Genomic DNA, 10,501 nt, shown 5'->3' on the forward strand with positions numbered 1-10,501 from the left:
ATGAGCGACAGTCTTGCAGAGGTTAGGATGCGTGACGTTAGATTTCAAACATTTCACGAATTGTTCCGGTCAGTGCCATCGGGACCTTATTGCTCAGAGTGGCGAAGCATGGCGTGGTACCATAACAAAGCAGCAAGCACTCTCCAAAAACTACTCATTTCTGCCGAAAAATGGCATTAGACATGAGTTAACCTATGTGAGATAGTGCCTTCATTGAAACCTCGTTTCGTTTACCGAGGAAAATGGGGGAAAAAAGATTTAAAATGTGTAATTACCTATTCGCTCCTGCCACTAAGAAGCCTCTCAATGTTTAAAATAAGTGTTGATTTCATATTTTGGAAATATTACAGTAGTGAAAACAAGATACTATCGACGGATTTCTCACCCTACTTCCGGTTTCAGAAGTTTCGTTCTTCGAGGTCATGGTGCTGGTGCTGTTGCTCGTGCTGTTACAACTCACGCCGCTCTTGCTGGACACTTGAAATTACACGTTCCCCTTATCTCCGTCTACTTTTGAAAATTGAATAATACTGAGGTAAGTTTTTTAGTAATTCACCTTGAATAACCTGTAAAGAGAATAAGATATATAAGATAGAATGATACGACCTGGAGCCGATCTCTCATTCATAACCTAACCTTTACAATGAGACGACATTGGAAGTTTTGATGATTGCATGAAACATGTGTTACCTGTTACAGAAAGAGTCTGTCTTTACCAGAATTGTATCGCATTGGTGCTTTTCTACCACTTTCGCCACTCAGGCAGAGCGCCTCGCGTCGCGGGAGGACGCCGTCAGGTGTGATGTGCTGCTGATCGATTAGCTGGCGAAGGGCGGATGGAACGAGAGACGACGATCTCCTAATCGGCTGCACTGTGCAGTGTAAACTACCCAAGGGCGTGTTGTTTATCAGCCACCTTGTACAGAAGAATACCAGGTAAGCCACATAATTTTAAGAAAAATTGAAATCTTGCTTTTTTTTTTCTTTTGTAAAAAGAAGTTGTAATTTGTGCATTATTTGGCCCCGCCCTTCGACTAGGGGGGTTGGCGCCCACCCTGGCCCCGCGTGCCTGATTGAAATTTAGACAAAGTCTTCTCGGGGTCCTTTGGCACGCCTTTGGGCGTGGCGAGGGGCGGAGCGGGCGAAGCCCCTGCGGGGGCGGCGCGGACGGCGGCGGGGCGGGGCCCTTGGGGGGCGGTGGCGGCCGGACCTCCCCTGCTCCGGCGGCTCCGCCACCGACGCGCGCGCCGTCGTGCCCGACGACTAGTGAATAATTTTTCGTCTTTGATCTGACCCGGTTTGTTTTAATTAAAAGTTTCGCAGAGGGGCTGCTGCCGCCGCCCGGTCCTGCTCGGCCCCGCCCCGCCCCACCATGCTCATCCCTTGTGCTGGGCGGCCGCACCCTGGTGTACACAGCCCCACGGCGGCGGGTCGTCCCGGGGTCCTTCCTCCCGGAGGATCCCAAGTAGTCCCTTGGCCCTCAGAGCGCGTCGCCCCGGGCCTGCATTGGCGAGAACCTTCACCCACTCCCTTTTTCCCATTCCCTTGAACACCAACCAATCGCTCAACTGCGTATCATCTACATATGTCATCAAGCAAGGACCTGACTTCCAAAGTCACCTTGTTTGTTTTTTGTTGTTGTTTTTTTTTTTGGGGGGGGGGCACTCCTGTCTCCTTGAAGGGACTGCATCACGAGTTCCCTGCGTCTTCATAAAGTATTGCCGGCACGCGGGGCGCGGTGCAGTGGTGACCCGAGGAGGTGGGGCGCCGCCTCCCGTCGCCGTTTCAATTCAGCCCGAGTAAAAATGGCACGCATCTATCTGCCCAGTATCTATTTAATCTCCCTGGTTGCGTCCTGTCCTGCGGTCGGGGTGTGGCGCGGCGAGGCGCGGCCGGCTGGTCCGGCAGGCAGGCCGTCGTCGTCTGAATTCCAGCACAAGGAGCTTTGTGCGTCCTGGATGTCCCATGGCGCGGCCCGGGCCCGGCGTGTCGTGCCGCGGACAGTGACAGATTCCAAACAAGCTGTCAACTCGAGTAGAGGCTTGCGGCCGCAGCCCGGCCGGCCGGCTGGCTGACTTGACGGCATCTCTCACTTGTTTCCTCGTTTTTCTTCCTCGGAGGGGCGACAGCTGCGGTCGCCATGTGGACGCGGCGCACCTCGCGCTGTGCGAAACGAAGGTCACTTCCAGGTCCAGGTGGGGAACAATGTCATCGGGGCCTGCTCGACCTGCTCGCACCCCGCCGCTGTCGAACACTGCCGGTGGTGGTCGAGGCTCGCCCAGCGCCCGGGGCGCAGGCAGCCCACCCTACGCGGACGCGCGCCGGCAGCGAGCGGTGGCCTAGGCTAGGTGGCGTCGGGCGGGAGACGAACGCACAGGTATAAGCCCTTGGACGGAGACCCCAAAGAGGACCACAGCATCCCGCGCTAAACTGAAGGAGATGACGTAGTCCTGGTGGGATTTTTATATTATTCCCGGGGATAAAAATCGATTCGGGGCGTTGTCTCCTGGACATGACAAGTCCCCGCTGTCCCTGACGCAGTGTGACCGGCCCGGCGGCCCGGACAGCCCACCACAGGCGGGGCGGGCGGCTTGTCAAAATCTCTTGCTCTGTGATTAATTCCGAGATTCCTATTAGCCGCCTGCTGGACCGCAGAGCGGACCCGCCCGTCCCGTACCCCCCTCCCGCACCCCGTGTCCCGCCGCCGGGCCACTTTTCGCGCGACCGCGTCGCCGCGGCCGCCGCGATGACATGCGACCCGATTTGAGTGAGCGTCCGTCTCCGTCGGGCCGCGGCCGAGCTTCGCACCGCGGCCGAGCTTCGCACCGCGCAACGAGCGCGAGAGAGAAGGACGCGGGCGGACGGACGCACGGCGACCGGGGGACATAAACGACCCTGTTATAAACACCGCGAACGGCCAATTAAAGCCCCACTCACATCCTGGGCATTTCTCCTTAAACACTTCTTTAAAATTTTCTCAAGTACCGCCGCGAGGCGGGCGCGCGGATAACGACGACCGGGAAGGGGGGGAAAAATACTTTTTTGGGGCGCGTCGCCCTGAGATGTCGTCGGCGAAGGTGAGGTCGCGGCCGGTCCCCGTCGTGGCCCGCTCGCCACCGCACTGGTCCCCGCCGGTCCGCCGCCGGGGTCGTAATGTTTTAGGGGCAGCCTGTCCGGGGGATAAAGTTTTTATTGGGACAATTAACGGGGCAGGTAGCGGCAGGGCCGCCGCGACACACCGGGGACACGGCGAGGACACAGCGAGTGTCCTGCGAGTCCCGCGCAGCCTCCGCGGCGGGCTGGACGGCGCTGCGACACCGTGGGCTGCGGAGTCCGCCGCAGCCTCGCCGGGCTGCACTGCGCCGCGCCGCGTGCCGCAACTTTGTCGCCATTCGTCTCGGTGCGCGGCGGTGCGGCCGCGCGGCCTGGCCGTGGACCGCCGTATCTCGCGGCCCGCGCCCCGCGGGTTACCGGCGGCGGGCGGGCGGGAGGCACTCGGTGAAGGGTGTGTTTGGCGGGGCGAGCGACCGGTCTCACTAGCCGCACTGCACGGCCTGCGCCTCGTCCTGTGCCGTGTCGCGCTGATAACTGAACCAGTCACGGCCCGGCCCGGGGCCGGCTGGTCCCGGCCGAGGCGAAGCTATCAGCGAATACCGCCGCGCCGCCCCGCGCTCCGGCCGCGCCGTCCATCCGTCCGCGCACAGCCGCACGCTGACTGACAGCTCCGGCCGGACTGGAGATGAGGCGGCCCGCGGCGTGGCGCGGCGTGGCGAGGCTCAATCGTAAAGCCATCGTCGTATAATTCTATGGAGCCTGGTAGCTTGCATAGCGCCATAGCGTGATGTGATGGACCTCTCCGGGGTGCGGGCGGGCCCCGGCGGGCGCTGCCGTCCTGTCCTGCTCGAGGGCGCGGCCGCCCGGCCGGACCCGCCTGGACCAGGGCCCGAGACGACGTCCACTCTGTTTTATTTCGCCGTATCGTCGGTGACAACGAAACGTAATCCGCCCCGGCGGTGGCCGGGGTCGACCCGCCGCCGAGCCGTTGGGTCCGTTGGGTCGCGTTTCGTCGCTAAAATCACGGCGGTCGACCGCGGCCGTCTTGCCTTTCGCTCGGCTCTGAATCGGCCGACTGTTATAATGCTCCTTGATGTTTTATTTCTCATCCCGGCGGTACGGCCCCCGGGCGCCGTGGGGCGCTGCCCGGCGCTGCCGCTAATTCTATCATTTAAATGCGGTCCCCCAAAGTCGTCATAAATCCGTTGTTCCCCGCGGTCCGCCGCGGTCGGCCGCGCTCGCTGTCACCTGTCGCCCCGATAGCTGTCGTTTCGTCCCCCTATATCCATCACACACGCTCGCCTCGCCTCGCCGCGAGTGGAGCGGCCAGTCCAGCGGGCCGGCTATGTTTATATTGTGACAGTTCCGTGTATTATAAATGAGTCGAAGCGGTGCGGAGGTCGTCTGCAAAGAAAATAACAAAAACAAGAACTGGTTCCCGCAAAATTTGATAGTAGTTGTTGTTTGAAAATAGTCTCTAGAGGAGGAGCCGGGTGGTCGGTCGGGTGGACCGGACGGACGGGCTGATGTATTCACGCAATTTTTTTCCACTGTTGTTTTCTTGAGCGTTTTTTGGTTTATGAGCTCACCGAATGACAAGTCGGTCCGGTGGTGTGGGAGTGAGAGGACTGGCAGGTGCTGTCGCGTCTCCTCTCTCTCGCTCGTAGATCCTGGACACCCGCCCAGCCCAGTCCGCTGCGCTGGAGGCACCACTATGGAGGCCCCAATGTAGCAGGCTTCGCTGAAAGCCGTGCTGGATGTAGTGCTATATGTCCTGCTGGAGGCCCTGCTGCTAGAGGCTCCACTGGAGGCTACGATGAAAGCCCTGCTGGATGTAGTGCTGTGTGTCCTGAGGAGGCCCTGCTGTTAGAGGCCCCACTGGAGGCCCTGCTGGATGCTGGAGCTGGAGGCCCCGTTGGACACGCCGGGCGTCCCAGTGACAGCGACACTGGCTGTGCTGCCGGCTGGTCCAGCCGCCCGCGGCGCGGAGGCTGCGGCGGACCACTTCCTCAACTTGCTCGCGACCCTTCTCTCGGCGGTGTACAGTTCCGGACGATGCAGTGCAGCCCCGGTCGACCGCCGCGCGTGGCCGAGTATATCGGGTTCGCCGGCCAGTGTAGTGCTGGACGCGGCTGGACGTGTGGCTCGGCGTGGCGGGCGACATGCGACTAGTGCCCACTGCCCACTGCCCCCGGGGCTGGGCAGGGCACGTGGGCAGGGCAGGGCGGCAGGGCCTTCTCCCCGCGGACGGCCAGGTGTGCCTGGTCGCGGCGGAGGCCCTGCTGGTGCCCTGCTGGTGCCCTGCTGGTGCCCTGCTGGTGCCCTGCTGGTGCCCTGCTGGTGCTCTGCTGGTGCCCTGCCGGTGGTGTGCTGGTGCCCTGCTGGTGCCCGGCAGCAGCATCGCTGGAGGCTCCAGGTGTCCCCGCGCGGCCGCGGTGCTATCGCTGCGACGATCTCGCGCACGAGTTTCGCGATCACCTTGAAGGAGCGCGCCGCGCCCACCGCGCGGGGACAAGAGGCGACCGCGGCGGTCCCGCCTGACCAGATCAATTCCTATCAGCCAGATGAGCGATTGCTCGAAACACTCTCGCCCTCGGCCTGGCTTGTGGACCCCACGTGACACCTTCCTCGGAGACCGTCGCGCCTCACGAAATAGCGACCAGATTGGAGGCCTTGTCGGGTGTCGAGGCCGGAGTTTAGTTTCTTGCGGGGCGCGGCTACACTACGGAGCGGGGCGCCGGCCGGGCCGGTGAACCCGAATCTGAATCTGCCGCTTCTAGTGTGAGTGTGTGATGCGCAGCTGTGCGTGACGATGGAAAAGTGTCTTGGGAAGGAGAAGAAAAAAAAATATTAAAGAGGGGCAATCGCGTCGTTGATTCGCGTGAGAGATGAGGTCGCGTGGATGAAGAGCAGCGCAGGAAACAGGTTCGGCTTGTGGACCGAGAAGTGAGGTGTGAAATTTGACGGCAGCGTTTGCTGCTGGCAAGGCGGCCCGTCTCCAACGCGCCTGTGACGGACGAGTCCGGCCTGACTCACGCCCGGCCCGGGCCCGGTCTCCATATCATCGCCGCTCTCCGTTAGCAGGCCGGCCGGGCCCGGCCCGTGTACGCGCGCCGCGACGCCTGCAGGTGCATCGCGGCTTGCAGGGCAAGGTCATGGGCCGCCTGCACTGCACCGCGCTGCCGGGGACGCTCATGGGCCTCCTCCATGGGGACTGGCGCTCTGCCAGCCCGGCCCGCCCGCCCGCATTCCCATGGTGGTGCGGGGCACTGCGACACGGCCGCCGCCGTGCCCTCGTCCTGGCGGTGCCCGATGACTGCGGCCGTCCTCCACCTCCACCTGCTCCTCTGGTCCTCACACAGCCTACCTGATAAGAGATTGTCCTCCACTTTCACATGTGCGACCGCGGCCCAGCCAATGATGTGCTCCCATAAAGACGCTGTACGCACTTCTGCATGTGCCGTGTCTGGCGAGAACAAACATGACGTCGGTGTACCGGATGATTCAGCGAAGACGCAGGTGCGTGCTGGTTTGCCTACCCGCTCTGCCCGTAAGGCGCCAAAGCCCCTTGGGTAGGCAAACCCGCCCGCACCTTCGTCTTCTCTGAATCACCCGGTTGCTGGGTCGCCTGCCTCTCCGTCCGTCAGGTGCCGTGGCACCGTACGGGTTGGGTAAGCGAGCCTCAGAAGACCACTGCTCTAAAGGGTTCTTTAGGTGAGCCCGCACGCATCCCTGGCTGCAGAAAAAGTGGGGAAAAACCGCCGGAGCACACCTGCGTACAGCCGGCTGCATCGACGTCTGCCTATTAGGCAACTGTACTGCTCGCGTGCGCAGATGTTGCCTATTAGGCAGGCGGATACGCGCCCGCTGCACACGGGTGTGCTCCGGTGTTTTTTGCCTAACTTTCTGCCAACCCCTGCGACCTGCGCACGCATCGACGTTTGCTCCTCTTTTGCCCTGCACTACATGCCTGGAAAAACGACTCCTCGACTTGTGCCCGGTTGCCCCCGCTGCCACACGCCCTGCTGGACAGGACGCGCACGCGCCCGGCGCACGGCTAAGGGGAAGTCCAACCGATTCAACCCCGAACTAGTGCCGCTGTCCGAGCGCTACAGGATGGGATCGTGCTGCCCTCATCAGATAGCGTGGGAGCGTGGAGTCGCCAAAAGCGACCTGCTCCGCGCCAGTGTCGCGCGCCAGCCTCCTCCCCCCTCCCTCCTCCAGTGACACGCGCACTGCCGCACTCGGCCGCATTGCTCGAGTACTGTATCGTGTTACCCACTCGGAGGACCTGCACTACCGACGCTGCTGCAGTCCAGAGTCAAAGCACCGAGCAATTACATTTTGTCCCCCCATGAGCGAGTTGATGTTTGATGGTGTGAGATGCCAGAAAGATGTGCATTGTAGGTACTCCATTGAAGACCATTTTAGTCTATCTGCCCGCTAAGGCAAGAGGGGAAGTAAAGAGGAATAAAACCGGCAGATTGCCGAGCCGAAGCCTGCAAACGAGACGGTGGTCAAAACGTGCCGCAGGACCTCCGCCTTGTTCGGGAGCTGTGATTTGCCCATCTGTTTCCGGTTTGGTTCTTCTTTTCTTCCTTACGAACATAGACTGAAATTGTTTATTGTAGGCGTTTGGCGGATGCTCCATCGCGATATTATCATACTTGGCGGGCTGCACATTCAGTCACAAAGGATTAAAATTCAAAGAGAACCTGCGGGACTGCAGCCCAAAAGAAATTGCTCTCAATTAATCCGCGTCCGCCTGGCCCCCTTTTCCTCGGGCGCTCGGACCCCTCGCCCACCGCACGCCTCTCGGGGGGACCCCGGGCCCCTTTGCCCCCCGGTGGTTGGTGATGCCCGCAGCCCTGCCACCGGCCTGCATTCCTGCTTCCACGATCTTTGCTTTTTCGCGCGTCGCAATCGATTCTCACCTGCTGGGAGCGTGACAAGGCGCGGCCGTGGCCGGGCGGCGTGGCGGGGCGTGGCGGTGCAGAGGGGCTCTGACTAAGGAGGTAGTTGTCACCGCGACAGTGAGCCCCTTCCTCCCCCCTCCACCACCTCGGCCGGCGTTATCGCGCTGTCGCCAATCCATTTCCATTACACTCTACAGGCCGCCCCGGAACCACATTCAGCCCCGCTCCACTCTACTCTGTATGCTGAACCACGGGAGACAAAAGCCCGCCGTAAGATAAACAGGCGAGCGCACACACGCGTCAAGTCCTTTCGTGAACTCTTTCTTATCACCGCGTATACGTTCTGTGCAGACGACACGTCGCCGTCCTCTGAGCGCACACCGTCGTAACCCAGCCCAGGCACTCGGCCTCGCGGGTCGCCTACCCGCCGCGGCGGCTCCACGGCACGGAGGTGCGACATGGTCGAGGCGGCCCGCGGCCGCGGCCTCCTCCGTCGTGTGCAACGAGTGATGGCCCCTCGGTCGTCCCTCATTGCCTCCGCGTCTACGAAAGGTCGGGCGGCCCGCACGGCAGCCTAGTCCCATGGCGCTAGTGCGTGTGTATGAGTGTCTGTGTGTGTAAGAGAGAGGGAGAGAGGGAGGGGGGAAGAGAGAGACCGCGCTTGAGTGTGTCCGGCTGCCGCGTACTCGCGGCACGCACACACCGCCATCGGCGACCATCGGCCGTAAATAAGACTGCGCAGGACACTTGCACACGGGGACCCGTACGAGTTCGCTTTAATACCCGTATTAACTTACCGACCAAAACCATCAAAACGGCTGCTTCGGCCGTGGCACTGGGAATTTTGTTTTTCTTTTTCATTTTATGTGCGGCGTCACTCGGTGCGGCGGACGGTCGCGACATTTCGGGTCGTCATGTCAGTCGGGGTCGTCGTGGCGCCACCTGTCCCGGGTCCCGGCCCGGGTGCTACTCGCCGGTACTTCGCTGCCGGGCGGGCCGGCATCCGTCATGAAGCCCCCGTCCCCGCCTCATGGCGAGCCTCATGGCGGTTTTACGACGAGGTCCTCATGCGGTGTCCTCACGGCCGGCCGCGCCGTCGGGGCCCTCCTCTCGGCGCTCGACGACGACGACACGGCCTTCGCTATCTGCTCGTTATAAATGCGGTCGTTTAGGGGGACATCGGCCGCCGGCCGCCGCGCCAGGCTCCAGGAGGGGGGTGGTGGGGCGGAGAGGTCCACCGCACCGTACTACCTCTCTCTTTCTCTCTCTCTCATACTCTTTGCCGTTTTCTCTCAAATGTGAATACCGTGTCTTGCACTCTCCGCGAGGGCAGGGCGGGCAGCAGGAAGGGTGACCGTGGCGTGGCGCGCCGGAGACCTCACGGTAGATCCAGGGCATCGTGACATCGTGGTGTGGTGTGGGGCCGCCGGGGCCGCCGGGCACGGGGTCCCACAAAGTCCACCGCATTGGCTCAATTTCTCAACCATATTCCTTCGTTTCAGAAACTTTTACATTGATGGGCACACATTTGGCTCTGCCGGAGGCCCCGTTATACCAGTCGACCGGTCGACTCGTCTGCGGATCGGATCGCGTCGTGCGAGGCGCGACGTTCTCACGTCACGGCCGCCGCCGGAGATGGCACAGCGCAGCGCGTCCTCGCCTCGAGACAGCCTAGACAAATTTTGACGCGTCTGCACGGAGCCACCGCATCGCTCACCGTCGTTCTCACCGGACCCACCAGCGGGCCGGGCGAAGGGGACAGGGAGTTGCTGAGGCCAATGACGGACAAGTTCGTCGCCGGGCTCGGTGGGTGTTGCGGGTGCCCGTCGAGTCCGGCCGCCGTGGCGACTGCACACAGATCAGCGAGCCCCCGCTCCGCCCCGCCCCGCCCGGATAGGATGCAGGGCCAGGGCGTTTAGTCTTCCCCGGCGACGTGTCGTATCGCGTGGTTGTCGTGTCCCTTGGCGTGTCGCTCCGAGCGTGTTCCTGCACTAGCGCGACAAACAACACCTGTAGGAGGAGGAGGGGGGTGGGGGCGAGGGGGGCCCCGTTGGCGTTGGGCGTCCGTGAGACTGATGTGTCAAGCGTCCTCGTCGGTCCAGCGTGCGGGGCGTGGCGGGGTCCGGCGGCGACGCCGGTCCAGGGAGGAAGGCCTCATTAACTACGTAATGCCATTTACTGCCATTATATAAAACGAGACGGTGACGTCGTCAAGTGCGCACGTCGGTCATAAAGAGGTGACTATCCTGGACGGGACCGGACAGGACAGGACCGAGCCAATCAATCGGCTGGACCCGACCGGATGGCCGGCCACGTTGGCGGGGGCCCCCTGAGACAAAGCGCCTTGACCAAAATCATCGCTGGATGGAAAATAATACTCTAAAACAAAACAGGGATGTACATTTTTTATTTAAAATTTTTAACCCTCTGTCCCTTGATATGCGCGCCCTGCTCCCCCTTGCGCCCCAGGTTATGGAGGGACATGCATGCGGCGCGTTCATCGGCCAGACAATATGAGCGAGCTTTAACTG

At 61.6% G+C, this 10,501-nt stretch overlaps 1 protein-coding gene across 1 annotated transcript in view; it reads left to right on the forward strand.

The window, feature by feature from the left end:
* Window positions 1–172: 172 nt before the first annotated feature.
* LOC127750234 (uncharacterized) overlaps window positions 173–10,501 on the forward strand; it is a 22,060-nt gene continuing 11,731 nt past the window's right edge. Inside the window, exons 1-2 of the mRNA XM_052271276.1 lie at window positions 173–535; window positions 700–936. The gene's annotated coding sequence lies outside the window, so the exon portion shown is untranslated. The remainder of the gene's footprint in view (window positions 536–699; window positions 937–10,501) is intronic.

The sequence above is a fragment of the Frankliniella occidentalis genome, unplaced genomic scaffold, assembly GCF_000697945.3.
Source record: "Frankliniella occidentalis isolate FOCC.00 unplaced genomic scaffold, Focc_3.1 Scaffold156, whole genome shotgun sequence".
In the NCBI taxonomy this organism is placed as follows: Eukaryota; Metazoa; Arthropoda; class Insecta; order Thysanoptera; family Thripidae; genus Frankliniella; species Frankliniella occidentalis.